General features: G+C 34.7%; 1 long non-coding RNA gene across 2 annotated transcripts; it reads left to right on the forward strand.

The window, feature by feature from the left end:
- Positions 1-13,357: 13,357 nt before the first annotated feature.
- Positions 13,358-15,764, forward strand: LOC103495064 (uncharacterized). Of its 2 annotated transcripts, XR_538769.3 has the most exons (4): positions 13,358-13,803; positions 14,853-14,929; positions 15,010-15,105; positions 15,224-15,764. It is a non-coding gene; the product is annotated as an uncharacterized LOC103495064 (long non-coding RNA). The 2 variants fall into 2 exon arrangements; XR_538768.3 differs by having other exon boundaries at positions 15,010-15,333.
- Positions 15,765-16,370: the final 606 nt, after the last annotated feature.

The following is a 16,370-nucleotide window of genomic DNA, read 5'->3' on the forward strand; positions in this document are numbered from 1 at the left end:
TTCTTAGTTTATTTTCCTTTGTTTTTTGTTTTCCATTTTTAAGTAATATACTTTAGTAATATACTTTATGTGCAGTTTTTACTTTTTATCCAAGTGCAGATATATGTTTTTCTCTCCTAGGTACAAATTAAAGAACTAACTATACTTTATTTAGCTTTTGATTATCATTTGGGAGATGGACAAGCTTGTGTTGTCACCATTATCGTTGCCTTTGATTATTTATTCTCATGGTTTCCATTTTCATTTTTAGTGTGAACTGTGAGAATTTATATATTTAATTTCGATCTTCCTTCATTTTATTGGGTGCTTCTATTTTTCTTCTTCTAAAAGAGATAAAGATGTTTCATCAATAAGTGGACTTCAATAAGCATTTTGCCCATAAACTTTGTTTAGGATAAAGTTATGTGTCTAATTGTTTCAAGGAGCTAATTGTTTATTTTGGTGTATAATGTTGGACCCATGTTTATTTTCATTGAAGTGGTTTCTAAATAAATTTTTCATTCATGTAAATTATACCCATATTTATTTTATTTTATGATTCATCAATAAGGAGGAGGAGGAGGAGGAGGAAAAAAAAACCCGACCCAATTACACCCCTATGTTTCACCAAAAGGAGAAAAAAAGAACTTAACTCAATCCAAACATTAAAGACTAAGAGAACCAAATTGTATATAACAGTAATAATAAAAAGATATTTGGTGCCCCAACATTAGCTTTAGAAAAAGGAATCCCAAAAGTCTTTACCTCCCTCTAAAACGGTTATTTGGCAATTTCTCAATTTTTTTATGGTATACAATAAACTAGCTGGTTGTCGAAGATGATTGATGGAGCTGGCCAACAGAGAAGGTGGTAGCTGTGCGAAGTTGGACATCATAGGTGGATACTAGAGATGATTGTTGGACGAAGGTGGTCTTTCACGAAGGTGCTAGTCTTGGGAGGGGATCATTACCGAAGGTAATTGTTTGTGCTTGATCGTCAAAATTGGTCGTTTGAGCATGTTGCCATGAGGCAATAATAGAGTACAATGGTTTTTTTTAAAGTTGGGTGTGTCTCAAAATGATTAGCATAGTTGGTTGTTGACAGTGGCTAGCGAGTGGAGTTCTTGAAAAGATTGAAAAAAAGAAGAGTCAGGGAGAATAAATAATATGAAGTTCCTTGGTAAATATATAAATTTCAATAATAGTACAGTCTTAAATTTTATAGAGTTGAGTTATTTAATAGAGTTGTTAGATCAAATATTGGGTTGATAGTGCTTCCATCCTATCTATTTCAAAGAAGAGCATAGAAGTAGCTGAGAAGTAGGGTAACACCTGTTCATTGACTTCTTCTTTCTCTTCTTTTTTAGAAGAAGGACTTGCGTAACCCTGGCTCTCAAACCCACCCGTTAGAGTAGTGAGCTGCTTACTCCTTTCAGTCGAAGGATAGGTGCGAAGCAACGAAAGAACAAGTCAAGAATCAGATAATAGAGGCTAGGCTCAAAGAATTTGAGAAAGAAGACAAGACTAAAACTCATAATCAAAAAGTTCAGTAAGAAGAACCTACTATTTGGATAAGAGAAGACGCATAATATCTATCTTGGAGTGCAAGCAGTTGAATGATCTCTTCATTCTCATCTCTCTAATTAGCTTGAGAAACTCTTTGCAAATTTTTTGCGCCTCAATGATCTTGAGCAGTTCTAAATATCTTATTCTTTCTTTAGATTTAAAGGAGCGAAAAAAGAGAAAGATCAACTAATAGCATGAATATCCTTCGCACGTTATCTCCTCATTCCTATTTATAAGGCACAACTAACTTCGACGTTTCCAATTTCCCATAGAATCTCTGGGGCTTTCCTACCAACTCTCGTTTTGTTTTTTTAATGTATAAAACTTCAATAATAGTACATTCTTAAATTTTATAGACTTGAGTTATTTAACATAAACTTATGATGAGTTGTTAAGAAAAATATTTGAGTTGAATTAAAAAAAACGAAACACAACTTTGATGCGATTTAGTTGTTAATTTTAGGAATTTATAGTGATCATTTAGCTTCAAAATTAACAATTAGAATTGATTTGGCTTGCTAATTGTAGAGATTTATAGAGATTTGGATCAAGATACTGTGAATGTTTGGATTGACTTGAAATAAAGTTGTTCTTCAAAAACACTCATTTTTATTTAAACTCTTTTGATAAAAATATGGTTTAAAATACATTTCAAGATCCGTTTTGTGACGGTTAAACACTCTGATTTTTTTTAAAATGACTTATTTTTAAAATTAGAGACTTGAAAATGCATTCCAAACACATTTTAAAAATGTGATATTTAAGTAACGATCGTTGAATTGTGGGTAATTTTCATTTCAGCTATAAATTTTTCATTCAAAATTTGAATAAATCTTCTTTAGTTTAAACTTCAATTGGTTGCTACATCCTTAAATCCTTACTTTTTTTGTGTACATTTTTTAAGTGGGAAGAAATTGACAATACTTCATATGAAAACTCTTTAATCATAAGTGTGGAAACTATTTATTTTATTTAACGGTTTTTCAACAAAGGTTAGAAAAACTGTAGAAGACTATTTATTTATATCTCAACCCCTGTTACTAATTAAGCGAAAACTATTTAATCAAAGACGTCGGGACGACAATATTAAAGATGATATCAAATATCTCTAGCTCACACCTGAAATGAAAAATTATACCAATTAGTTATGATCTAATTAGCTCCTCTTACAACCTTGATTGATCCCTAAAATGAAAAATCATGCTAATTAGTTATGATCTAATTAGCTCCTCTCACGATCTAAATGCAATCTAAACTCATCTTTAGAGACAAAAATAAATACATTTTTAAAAACAATATAAAAGTCTTCCATTAGGGGCTAACAAATGCATATCACATGGTTGGTTACCCATTGAATGTGCACTTCAATATTATATTAGGCCAAGAACAATAGACCCTATAAATTGAATATGCATTTTCTGTTTTATTATTGTTAAACAAAGTACGGTTAATATACAGATGATTGGAGATTTGCTCTTTGTATCATCCTTTAAATTTAAAGATTTTTTTAAATGAATAGGCACTTTAATAATTAGAAAAATTGAAACATCAATTTGAGAAATACAAGAGAGAAGGAAAAAAAGATACATGTGTATAAAAAATTTATAATAGTTGGATCTAAACTCAGATCTAGATCCACTTGGAGGTCATAAAAGATATATATACACAGATAGATTATATAGATATATATACATAGATAGATTATATAGATATATATACATCCATACATATAATATATATATTTTGTACCATACTCAAATAACCATGATGAAAAAAATATATAGTTTATGCATTTTGACAGTATTCATCAAGTATGCTAGCGCATCCATTACGTACGAGAAAGGTGTATTATATTTTTTTAAAGGCCACAACTTTCGAAAAAAACGTGAACATTTTAAAATTTACTAAAACCTTAAATGAGTACAAAAATTGGACCTTTATGTATTATATATTTTTAAAATGTATATTAACCTTCGAAAAAAAATATATTATTTTACGCATATCGTTGATTATTATTTTTATCGAATACTTTTTTTCCAATGGCTTTCATTATTTTGTAAAGGCTTCTATTTTCAAAGATTTTAAAATGTTAGGACTACACGCACTCCTATACATTTGGTCTTTTTGTCGCACGTAAATTTTGATTTCTTGATAGTCATGGCAAAAAACCATTTAGAAAAATATTTTTCTTGATGCAATGGTAGGAGTTTCGTTGACAGTTAAAAACCGTCAAGAAAAGCATTGCTTGATAGATAATACATATAAAATATTTTGAAAAACAAATAAATTGAAATATTCAAGGAAAAACAATTCGAAATAATTTAAAAAATAATTACTTTGCACTTTTGAAATAATTTGAAAAATAACTTGGTATTTTACTTGATGATTCATGCCCATCCAGAAAGGTTTTCCTTGATTATCTTTTTAAATAGTTTCCTTGATGGATATTGACTATCAATGAAATCTTATCATGATGGGCTATGCGCATCAAAAAATTACAATTTGAAGAATAATTTGAAATAATTTGGCACTTCCAAAATAATTTGAAAAATAAATTGGTATTTTACTGGATGGTTCATGTCCATCGAGAAAGGTTTAACATGATAGGCCCACTTTTTTAAATGATTTTCTTGATGTGCATTGGCTATCAAGGAAAACTTATCTTGATGGGCAATACCATCAAGAAACATCTCTTAAAAAAATAGAAAGCCGCAATAGGTCACCATGTGTCATCATTTCGAGCCTCTCAAAAGTTGCCAAAATTTTGTCGCTCGAAGTAAGCATCATGGAACTGCACCACTCAAAGGTCACCATGTAATTCTGGCACTCGAAGCTTAAACACAACTTTCAAAAGTCACTGAGTGTCGAAAGTCTGCTCGAAAGTTGTTGAAAGTCTTTCAAAGTGTAACGCCTCGAAAGTTTAAGGTAAAATTTTCTCGTTTTATGTAAATTATTCGGAATTCTAAAATGTTGGTGTAAGTTGATATAATAATAATATAATATTAATTATATTATTATTATTAATATTTATTTTATTTGTTATAATATTAATATTATAAATATTATTATTAATTAATATTATAGAAATATTGTTATTTCTAAAACAATAAAATAAATTATTATTTATTTAATATTAATGTTATTAATATATTATTATTATTACTTTATTATTATTATTATTATTATTATTTAATATATATATTATTATTTAATTTAAATTATTAATATTATATAATTATTAAGAATTATATATATATATATATATAATAAATTTTTTTTATTTCAAAACCCTAACCGCGCGCCGCCTACCCCCCCCCCCCCCCCCCCGATTTTTCTTCTTCTTCCTCTCCCTTCCTCGCCCGACGCCGCGCCTCACCGTTTTCTCTTCCATCTCCGTCTCCGCCACCATCTCTCTTCCTCTCCGTCACCGTCTCCTGTTCCGCCTCCAGCGTCGTCGTCTCTGTCTCTGAAAACGAACAGCCGCCGCGGCCTCCTTTCCTTTTTCCGTTTCGCTTCCATCGGCCGGCGCTTCTCCATCTTTCTCTCGTCGTTCTACCACCGCCGGCATCATCTCCGCCATCAGCTCGTGTTTCCGACGCCGACACGCCGTCGTTCGCCGGAAGAAAGGACCATCGAAGCCGTGTTGCCCGTTTCGCGCTGCAAAGACCCGACCCGAAACCGCTTCAAGCCGAGCCGCCAGCCGAACCAAGCCGAGCCGCGAGCCGAGTGAGCCGAGCCGCGAGCCAAACCAAGCCGAGCCGCGAGCCGAGTGAGCCGAGCCGCGAGCCGAACCAAGCCGAGCCGCGAGCCGAGTGAGCCGAGCCGCCAGCCGAACCAAGCCGAGCCGCGAGCCGAGTGAGCCGAGCCGCGAGCCGAACCAAGCCGAGCCGCGAGCCGAGTGAGCCGAGCCGCGAGCCGAACCAAGCCGAGCCGCGAGCCGAGTGAGCCGAGCCGCGAGCCGAACCAAGCCGAGCCGCGAGCCGAACCAAGCCGAGCCGAGCCGAGCCGAGCCAAGCCGAGCCGAGCCGAGCCGAGCCGAGCCGAGCCACCTAAGCCTTCTTTCCTCCACTTCGGTTCACGGTGAGTCTTCGGTAAGGATTGTTTTGATGAATTCCCTAATGTTACCTCGTCCGATTCGAGTTTGAATGTTGGATTAAGATATGGCCCTACTTTTCTCCCTTGAAGGTAGTACAGAGTTGACGCTTAAGTTCTCGGGTTCCGCGGCAGACCTGGTTGGAGATAGTTTCCTTTCCTTGGGTAAGTCAACGGATAACCTTTTTAAAACAACTGCTACTAAAGTCATCAACTAAAACTTTCGTGTTTCGTTAGGTAGATCTGTCGAGCGTGGATTTCGATCGAGGGGCATAACCGAGTTTCAGGTAAGGGTTTCCCTACTACTGGACCCCGAGTCCAGGCTAAAACCGTAGTAATCCACAGGGGATTACACGTTAGTGACTGTACTGAATATCTGTATGCGTGTTGACTGTTAAGTACTGATATTATATTTTGTCTGATGAAAATTATATTGTGACTGCTATTTGTGGATTGAGATTTTATGTTGATGGACCTTAAAGTTACGGTTCAGTATGTAGTAAAACACTGGTCAGTATGTGGTTCATGGAGTTGGACGAGGAAGAACAGTGAGTCCGGTTCTGGTTGGTTAGTCGATTGAATTTAGGGTTTTCCCTAATGGCGTACGAATCGGTAATGCATATAGCAACTGAGGGTGTAGATGTTTAAACCTATACTATCTGACTGACAAAGCCTATGGCGGGACTGTGATATGAATGCCGTTGGGATGTGATTGATGTAGACAGTTTAGTTTGGACTGAGGGGTAACGGTTAGCTTCATCTATGGGGTAGTGTGCCTTACGGATATGTGCATCCTTCGGGAGCACTAGACTGATATGTGCATCCTTCGGGAGCACAAGACTGATATGTGCATCCTTCGGGAGCACTAGACTGATATGTGCGTCCTTCGGGAGCACTAGACTGATATGTGCGTCCTTCGGGAGCACTAGACTGATATGTGCGTCCTTCGGGAGCACTAGACTGATATGTGCATCCTTCGGGAGCACTAGACTGATATGTGCATCCTTCGGGAGCACTAGACTGATATGTGCATCCTTCGGGAGCACTAGACTGATATGTAGGGTACCCCCGAATAGGAAGTTAACTGTTGTCCCCTAACGGGCCCAGTAGTGGGTCCCTTACTGGGTATGTTTATACTCACCCTTTCTCTTCTTTAACTTTTCACGTAGGGGTACAGCGAGGGGCAGACCGACGAGAGGCAGGAAGGATGCGTGAAGGCCATATGGACGCGTCTGATTTTCTTTCGCTTCCGCTATGTATTTTGTCAGGATATTTTGATTGTGATTTTTGGACTGGTGACTTGACATTTTATCTTGTGATTTTTTTTTTTGAATTATTTAAAATAGGGCCCGAAACTGTCTTTTGTAAGGTTTATACTGTTTTAATGAATCGTATCTGGTCCGTTTTGAATTTTACGTTGAATGGTCGAGTTTTGGTATTTGGTAGTGACCTCAGCTTAGTCCGGAAAAGTTGGGTCGTTACACAAAGGTTACTGTGTGCTGTCGTTTCGCCATTGGAACGAAGATCTTTCGATCGAATCTCCATTCACCATATGTAGTCGTTCCGCCATTCGAACGAAGGTTTGCTACTCGAAGCTCCGTTCACCGTGTGCGATTGTCTTTATCACAATGTGCCACCATTTTTTTATTAACTTGATTGAAATATATTTTTGTTATATAAATATCATTGGATATTATTTGTTATCTCATTGTGGACGAATACGGTGTATGCACTCTATTCATTAAGACATGGTGTCCACGATGAATTGAAATCTATGGTCAACACATAAGTATGTAACAGTTATTTCACATTAAGTGTGAATTTATTTTGTAAATAACAGTTTTTTTTTCTTTTTAATTCAGAGCCTTAAGAATGTTTTACGTTGAAACAAACACAAGAGTTCGACCTCTTACCTGGGTTTCTGTTAAGGTATGAGTATTTCAGTTCTAAATATATATATATATATATATATATATGATAATATTCATTCAGGTTAAATATTTATTTTTAATTTAACATGTGTTTTGAAATATATATGTGCGTATATTTTGCTCAACAACCAGGCAGTAAAATGTGGATACTATGTTATGAAGTTCATACAAGATATAGTAAGGCAAAAGAGCATCACAATCACAATTGTGGTATGCATTTTCTTGCACCGTCTCTTATCGTTATCATTTTTAACACTTAGTACAATCTAGTTATTACATTACATTTATTTCGTTTGTAGCTGATGAGACAGGCACCTTACGCTCAATTTGAATTGGATGTGGTGAAAGTTGATTATTGTGACTTTCTAGGACGCTACATATGATACATGTTTTCTATTGTAATGAATGATAGATATTATATTTATAGGTTTTTGTATACTTTGATACAATGTCAATTTTTGCAGGGTTACATCTTATATGATCCTATTTGTTGATACTATTTTTTCTAGAAACATTGGTTTACAGTTGATCAATGAAAATTAATTAGTTTATTCAATGAATGTGCAGTAGTTAAGTTATGAAATATATGTTACTTGTGTTTCAATTATATGGTCTAATGGTATAAATTTTATATTTGTGATTGTTGATATTTTGCATAAGTTGTTTGAAGTTGTGAAGTTAGAAGTTTTGAGTTGTTAGAGTTCTACAGTTGTGTGAGTTATGTAGTTTTTGTAAACCCCGAACCCTAAGGAACTTGGATTTTACAAAGAGTTTTAAAGGATGATTCTAAATGAAGTAAAGATGGGAAAGTAGGCTTAAGTTATGTCATTGTAAGTGTGTCATGGTTGGTAGGAAGAATGAGAGTTAAGAAAGAAGGATTTAAAAAGTTAAAAAGTCCATGGCCTAGACGTTTTAGGTGTGGTGAGTATCCAAAGGATGAGGAGATAACCTCTAAAGAGGTTATTTGGGCAAGGTGATGGTGCTAGGTGGCCAAAGACAAGTCTTGGTGGTGTGTGTGATCGAGAATGATGAAGAAAACCTCTAAGAAGTGCTAGGCGAGAAGACATGCCTTGGAGGTTAGTTAGGGTGTTTTGGCTTGGCAAGAAGGCTTCCTTATAGGTTAATTTGGCATGGGCATGTCATTGGGTTGCGGCTATGCCATGAGAGGTTAGTGGACATGTCAAATAAGGTTAGCAAGGCGTTTTGTTTGTTCTTTAGCACTTAGGCATTTTGGTTGGGTATTTTGAGTGAAGTTCGGCAAGATGGTAAGTCGGTTAAGTGGATTCCTCGTGTCCTTTGCATGTATAGGTTAAATTTTGGCAAGCATGTGGTGTCAAGAAATTTTCATGCAAGGCTCAGTATAAATAGGACATTTCAAATTGGAATTTCTCCCAACTAACTTGTGTTTTTTTTTTTTTTTTTGCTGAAATGGGTCCAAAGTTTAAAATTTGAGTGTATTTTGTATGTTAGGGCCGTCGGTTTAATTTGACAAGAGGAAGGTCGAGTTTGAGTTGAAAGAAGAGAGAAAGGTCATTTTCGAAGAAAATTTGAGCACTCTTCACTTCATGGATGCTACAGAACATAATACGTGGATTTTTTTTATGATATTTTGAGGTAAGAAAGTTGAGAAATTTTTCAGCAACTATCTAGAAGGAAATACTTTCATTGGAGTTTAGGATTTTAATATATTAAGCTTTAAAGTGAAATTAAGGTTCTGGCCGAAAAATAGTGTTTTAGGCAATGTTGGTGGTTGACCAAATGTGAGGGGTTGCTAGGCAATATGGGCGTGCATTTTGGGGTTAAAAGAGGTTAGGGTGTACATTTAGCTTGAATATGACACATAACCCGCACGCAAAGCAAGCTATGCTCAAGTCTGCACTAGCCAAGCAAACGTACGAACAAGCCTACGTGCGCGAGAAGGGCTATGCGAGATGTAACGCACGCACCGCATGCCCCTTGCAAGGTTAGCAAGTGGTAGGTCTACCCAAGCCACGTGCGTGCGTGCCAGCCTTACTGCTCACCCCCTACGAGCCAGCCATGCGAAATGGGTGTTCTTTAGGCTGCTTTTTATATTTTGGGAAATTTTAAGCAAAGTTTCCATATTTTTATGATTGAAGGGAGTTAAATGGAATTATTTCCCATTATTTCAGAGGAGATAGGGTAGATTTACAAACCGATGGTCTAAGCTACCATCAATGAGCGATAACATGATTTCTAAATGAGATTTTAAATATAAGTTACAAGCTACCATTTAAATATGTTTTGAATGATTACTGAACTATATTGATTATGATATCTTGATTTTCAAGCATGTTTATGAAAAGTACCTGAGTATGCTTAATTTGAAATGTTTTAATAAAGCATGTATTTATTGATTATATTTGCAAGTAAAGATTTATGAGCAAACTTAAGCTTCTGAGATAAGATTGTTTACTGTTTTAGGAAGATGTTTGAAAGGCATGTGTTTGATGAAAATGGTTCTAAAAAAGAAAAACATGGTATTCTATATACCGAGTTCTCGATGGTTAATGTGCATAGTTTAGGGTGTGGGGTTTTACTAACCACTTAGCCAGCTACTACTGAGATTTGCCGAGATAGTAAGACCAAATGTGCTCTGCTATCTTGATCGATATTATTAAAAGAATAGTAGGATCAAGGGTTCTCTGCTATCTTGATCGAGATTTGGTAGGATAGTAAGACCAAAGGTGCTTTACTATCTTGATTGAGATTTGGTAGGATAGTAAGATTAAAGGTGATCTGCTATCTTAGCCAAGTTTCTTGGATATATAATATACAGAGATAAAATAGTATTTGAAAGATAGAAAGAGTTTAGCATAAATAAGTTTTTTTTATTATTATTATGTACTTGTGTTAAGTGAATGAATGTTGTAAACGATTAAAGTGTATATGTTTTAAGAATGTTTTTCAAAATCGTCACTTACTAGGCTATCTAGCCCCCCTTTCCAAATCATGTTTTCCTACTTTCCAGGTAGAGATCGTGATTCGAGAGCCTGAGTGTGTCTCCAATCAGCTGTGCAAATTAGTAATTAGTTTTGCTGTTGTTGGTTAGTACATAGGTTTGCTTTGGTGTTGTACATAAATTAGAGTTAGTTTCCGTTGTCTAAGTTCTTGTTGCATCTAAAAGAATAGTTTGTAATTAACAGCATCTAGCCTTGACTTCTTTTGAGAACGTGTAATAAAGGTTGTTGATGTGTGTTTATCATGTTAGCCCGATGCATCAGTTTTTAAATCTACTCAATTTATTCAGCATTGTAAAGGATCAGAAGTTAGGCTTAGCTGGTATTGTTTAGAAGGAGGACGATATCCATTGGCTTCACGCCACATCTTAGGTCGAGCAAGGAGGTACTGGGGGTGGGGTGTGACAGTTTTCTTGATGGTCGAACTTTCTTTGATGTCTGCCTACTTGATGGGCCTAGACCATTAAGGTAGACATTTTTTTACGTGTTTTACACGTCAAAGAAAGCCAAATTTATAGTAGTGATTTCTTTATTTAACAATTATCAATCTCTTGAAAATTATATAGCAAAAAACTATTTGCACTTAAATCCATTGCTTCGTTTAGATTTTATTATTGACAAATCAGTAGAATATCTATCTAGTGCACTCACATCAAACAAAAACATTGTTTATGTATATCTACCATTTTTATTTGAAATCTATTCTCGAAACGATTTTGAAATTCAATAATTTGATGCATCAGTTGCTCTATCTTAACTTTTTTTATCGTTTACATTCTTGAAGATGTGGTTTAAACTCATTACGGTGATGCTCAAGATCTTATATCCAAACAAGTTATAACGAGTCAAATTCATGTCCCTCTGCTTCAAATACTTGAGTTAAAAATAATTTGATCCTCTGAAGACACCAACAATCCCTCAAGAACCATATGGTTTGGGTTCTAACAAAATTAAAAATAAATTAATTCAAAATTAGCTTTTATTATTGAGGTTGGTTGGCTTACTTTATTAAAGAAAAAATTGGGGCTTAATTTTCTATATGGTTAATATCTATTATTAAATATAGGGATAATATTCATTAATAAAGATATGTAGTTAGTTTTGAAAATTTGGTTGTTATGTTTGTTAATAAATATATGGCATTAATAAAGATATTATGTTGGTTGGAGTTGTTTCGATATATTCTCAAGTTGGTTATTAATACATATAAATTGATGGAGTTGGTTGTTTTGTTGTGATGATGTTTTTTACCTAAAAAATATTAGCTTGGGGCTATGTGGTATTGTTGTGGTTAAAGACAAAAGTGTGACAAATGTGCAACAAAGTTGTGTGTTGAGAGAAAAAGGGTTTTCTCAAAAAAGCATTTGTGGTGATATATTTAGATTTGTGGAAGTTTCGGTGTGTCCCTTCTTTAACCTATGAGTTACGATACTGCACAATGAAGATAGGAGATTAAAGCAAATAAAAAATACTTGATTATTAGATTGCAAGTGGATATTGATTTGGGGAGTGATCCTATTAATGTTATGGCTATTGGTTTTGTACAATTGAAGTTTTGATATTTGAGTCGGTTCATGGACAGCACGTTGATCTATTTTTAGAGTGTTGTACCAAAATCCTCTACTCACTCTTATTTCCAAAATGACCCTTCTATTCAGATACGAGTCTCATAATAGGCTAGCAAAGAGATGCTATGTAGCTAAGACGATGTCAAGAAAACAAAGTTGTTGAGGCCAAACATGGTGTCCTAGGCAACAAAAATGAGGCTAAACGGCATGAGTATTGAAGGTTATGTAAACCAAGTGCTATGCAACCAAAGCATGCCTATGCGGCCAAAGGAGTGTCCATGAATTCAAAGTGAGCTAAAGAACCTCCCCGTGGCAGAATGAATGCAAGCACTAGGCATTATGATGCTAAGTGACAAGACAAGCTAAGTATGAAGGCATGGGTCAAGTCATGACGTTGGGTCTTATGCGAGTTAAGTAAGGTGTTATGCGTTCAAGTGAATGTAGCCAAGTCTTAGATATTGAGTTAGTGCCTAGATGAGTGGAATACAGGTGACCTCTCATGCATTCATTTAGATTTTGGCAAGCAAAAGGTGACAAAGGTTTTTCATCCGATACTACTACAAAATCTACTTTACTTGACACTAGCTACTTTTACATACTTGACGTTTTTATTAAAAAATGTCAAGTATTGACCGTTTTAAAGAAAAAACGTCAAGTATAGTCTCAAAAAAGCAGAGTTTTCACGAAAATTGTTGAACTATTTTACGTTACCTTTTACTTGACGTTTTTTTCGCATTAAGTATAAGGGAAAGTTTACTTGACGCTTTATTCGTGTCAAGTATATCGAACATTTACTTGACGCAAAAAACACGTTAGGTATAGTTTGAAGAAGACAAAATTTTCAAATTATTTTACGTTAACTTGTACTTGATGTTTTGTTTCTCGTCAAGTATAGTATAGATTTTACATGACGGTTCAAGTATAGTATAGATTTTACTTGACGGTTTTTTAGCGTCAAGTATAGTGCAGATTTTACTTGACAGTATTATAATGTCAAGTATAGTGTGCAGAGTTTACTTGACGTTTTTTTTCACGTCAAGTATCATTAACATTTACTAGACTTGGAAATAACGTCAAGGATAGTTAACAATTTTATTTAAAAATGTCTTGGAAATGTAAAGTACAGAAAATATAAAAATAAAAAGTATTACTTTCATTAAATAAATTTATTTAAATAAACTTATTAAAAATTATTTTAATAAAAAAATTTAAAATAAATTATTTTATTAAAACTTTCTCTCCAACCCTTTAATCTCCCCCTTCTTTTCCAAAAACTCTCACCCACGCCTCCATCATCTCCACGTCTACCGCCTCTCCCTACTGCTCTCTATCTACGTCGATCGGCACAGTACGTTCTCATCATCACAAATGCCGGAGGTCCTCACAAACCCCTCTTCTCCCCCTTTTCTTTTCGGCAAAAGGCACTCCCCACACCCCTCAGAATTTTTCACTCTGCTATTATCTCCAGCTTCTTCTCCAGTGTCGGTGAGCGAGCAGCTCTCTCCACGAACTTCAGTCGCCCGCACGAACCCGTTCTCGATCTTCACCCATCCACCCTTTTCTTCACCCACCCACTCGTTTTCTTCACCCATTTATTTATCATCCGATATTCACAACTGCGGCCCCCACCCCTCGAACGTCAAATGTCGGTCCTACCTCCACCGTTGTTCTTTTTTGCGTGCAACCCACGGTAAGCCGCCCCCTATCTCCACGATTTTCTTTTTGCAGTCACCGTTTTGGTGTTCCTCCAAATGCCTTCAGTTTTGGTGTCTTGATATAAAGATTGTAAAATGCAAAAAATTAGATGATGTTGTAGCATTTTGCAATAAGATGTTAGAATCTGGGAATTTACCAAATCTTACCACTTTTGTTGGCCTAATTGATGTGTTATGGAAAAGGTTTTTCTAATTTTCTTTCTTCGCTACTAATTGAAAATATCATTTATGCTCCCCTTTAACATTGGCTTTTTTGTAACTATGAATATCCTTGGATATTTTATTCAATCAATGAAATTCTTATCCTAAAAGAAAGTTAATTTCTGTGGTTTCAATGTAGGACAAGAAAAGTGTACTAACTGTTGCTATGGGAAAAGGTTTGCTTGATTCTAAAATATTGGTTTGTTCCATTTTTAACTAGCCCTTAGCTTCTTAACAATGTTAATCGAACCAAATTAAGCATTTGGTTATATTTCACAGCCAAGCTACACACTTCACTGACTGTTGTATCTCTACAATTGGAAGTAACTTACTCGATAAATTAACCATCAAGGATAAAGGTCTTAGTCCTACAAATATGCTTTCACATCAGGATAGTCATCTTAGGACCTCAAGTTACGAAGGGAAAATTTGTATTTCATATTTGTAAAGTTGGCTAAGTGATTTATGAGTCAAAGTAAGTTTTCCCAATTTTGGCCTAGCTGACCGTGTTTTAGTCTAAATGTTGAGATTGAGAACATGTACAATATTGATGTTGGAAAAATGAAAAATTACAAACTAATATTTATATATTTTGATATAGTTGATACCTTATGCTTATATATTATGTTATTAAATGATGTCTTAGCTAATTATCACCTTGCCATATACTGTTGTCCTTATTAATATTGTGCTGCTACATGGTACATTAGTTGAGATTCATTGGGAAATTATTTTCTTCTTTGTTACAGCTTTAGAAGACGTCTGTCTGTCAGCTTTTTTCTTATAACCAAATGCTTAATATACTATACTTTGGGAAATGTAGGGCCTTGACGATTTTTCAATCTTAGTAGAATTTGAAAATTAAATACCAAAAAAACAACATTTTGGAAAGCGATAAAGGTAAATATATTTATAAAACTATCTACAATTTAATTGAGCACATAATCTAATATGCATTGTTATTTGGTTTTGTGTTATAGTGTCCTTTACAAGTAGGTACTATTGAATGTGGATATTATGTCATGAGACACATGCGCGAAATCGTGAGTAAGGATACAAACATTATTACTGATGCGGTATGTTTTTCTAATGCAGTATGTTTTTAAACTACTTACATTGTAACGTTATAAATAGTATTAATATGACTAATTTTATTTTTAACAAAATGTCTACTCGACTTTTTATGTTTTATAGATTGATACAAGAATTTGAAGCTGAAATGTTGATGTAAGATAGTTAAGAGGATTCTAAGAAACTATGTAAAAGGAAGTTTCTTAATTTGATGAGTGGAGTTTTAGTTATGATATTTGGATGTTGAATCATGAATATGGATTCTACATGAAGTCTAGGCAGTGAGGTTGTGCTGATGAGTGTTAGCTGATCATTGGGGAGGTTGTGCATGAAGTGTGTGCATGAATTGTGTGCATGAAATGATAAATTGAGGCGTTAAGCAGATGCAAGGCATAGCCTACACACATAGCTAGGCGACATGTGAGATGCGGGCGCAACAAGTCACATCGCGAGGTTTTAGGTTTAGGTCACTTTTTATGTTTTAGTAATTTTAAGTCAAGTTTGGACTATTTTAGGATTAAGAAGGTTAATTCAAGATTAAATTCTCTTATTTTGAAACAAAAAAAGATTGGACAAATTTATAGACCTAAAAGAGTTAGCTCAAATTTGTGAGTGATGTTTAAATGCTTATTAACATAGTTTTCAAGCTAAAATATTTTGAGCATGCTTTGAGTTATTTAAGTATATTTTGCTTACAGATTCATCAAACGGTTTATAAAACACGAGTTTGAGTTAAGCATGAGAACTAATTAAAAAGCATAAGCTTTAAGTTTAATGATTTTATTAAGTTCTTATATTTAGCTAAGTTTGAGTTTAAAAGCAAAATAATACTAAGCAAGTGAAAAGTAAGAATTTAAAGCCAAGTTTCCAAGTATTTATGCATGAGTTATGATTTACCAAAGCATATTTAAAGTTTAAGTTATTTAAAAGTTTGAGTTTATAAACATGTCTATTTTATACCCGAGTTATCTTGAGATCTGTTATATTGAGATGAGGACCTTTTTATTAGATGTCTAGTGACCCATCTCAGAGCAAGAGTAATAGCGTCGATTCCATTCTACTATAAGAGTCAAGGTTTATACGTATTAGGGTTACGATATCGATTTAATTCCACCATTCCCGAGATTAGATTAAGGGTATAGAGAGAAAGAGAAAAGTTTAAAAACTTTATTTACGGCTTTGCTATGTTTCTTACTTAGAGATTTATATAACATGTGTTTGTTTTTAAAGCTAGTTATTTATTGAGCTTTTTAGCTCAGATTTTCAATAT

The sequence above is a fragment of the Cucumis melo genome, chromosome 10 (genome assembly GCF_025177605.1).
Source record: "Cucumis melo cultivar AY chromosome 10, USDA_Cmelo_AY_1.0, whole genome shotgun sequence".
Lineage (NCBI taxonomy): Eukaryota > Viridiplantae > Streptophyta > Magnoliopsida > Cucurbitales > Cucurbitaceae > Cucumis > Cucumis melo.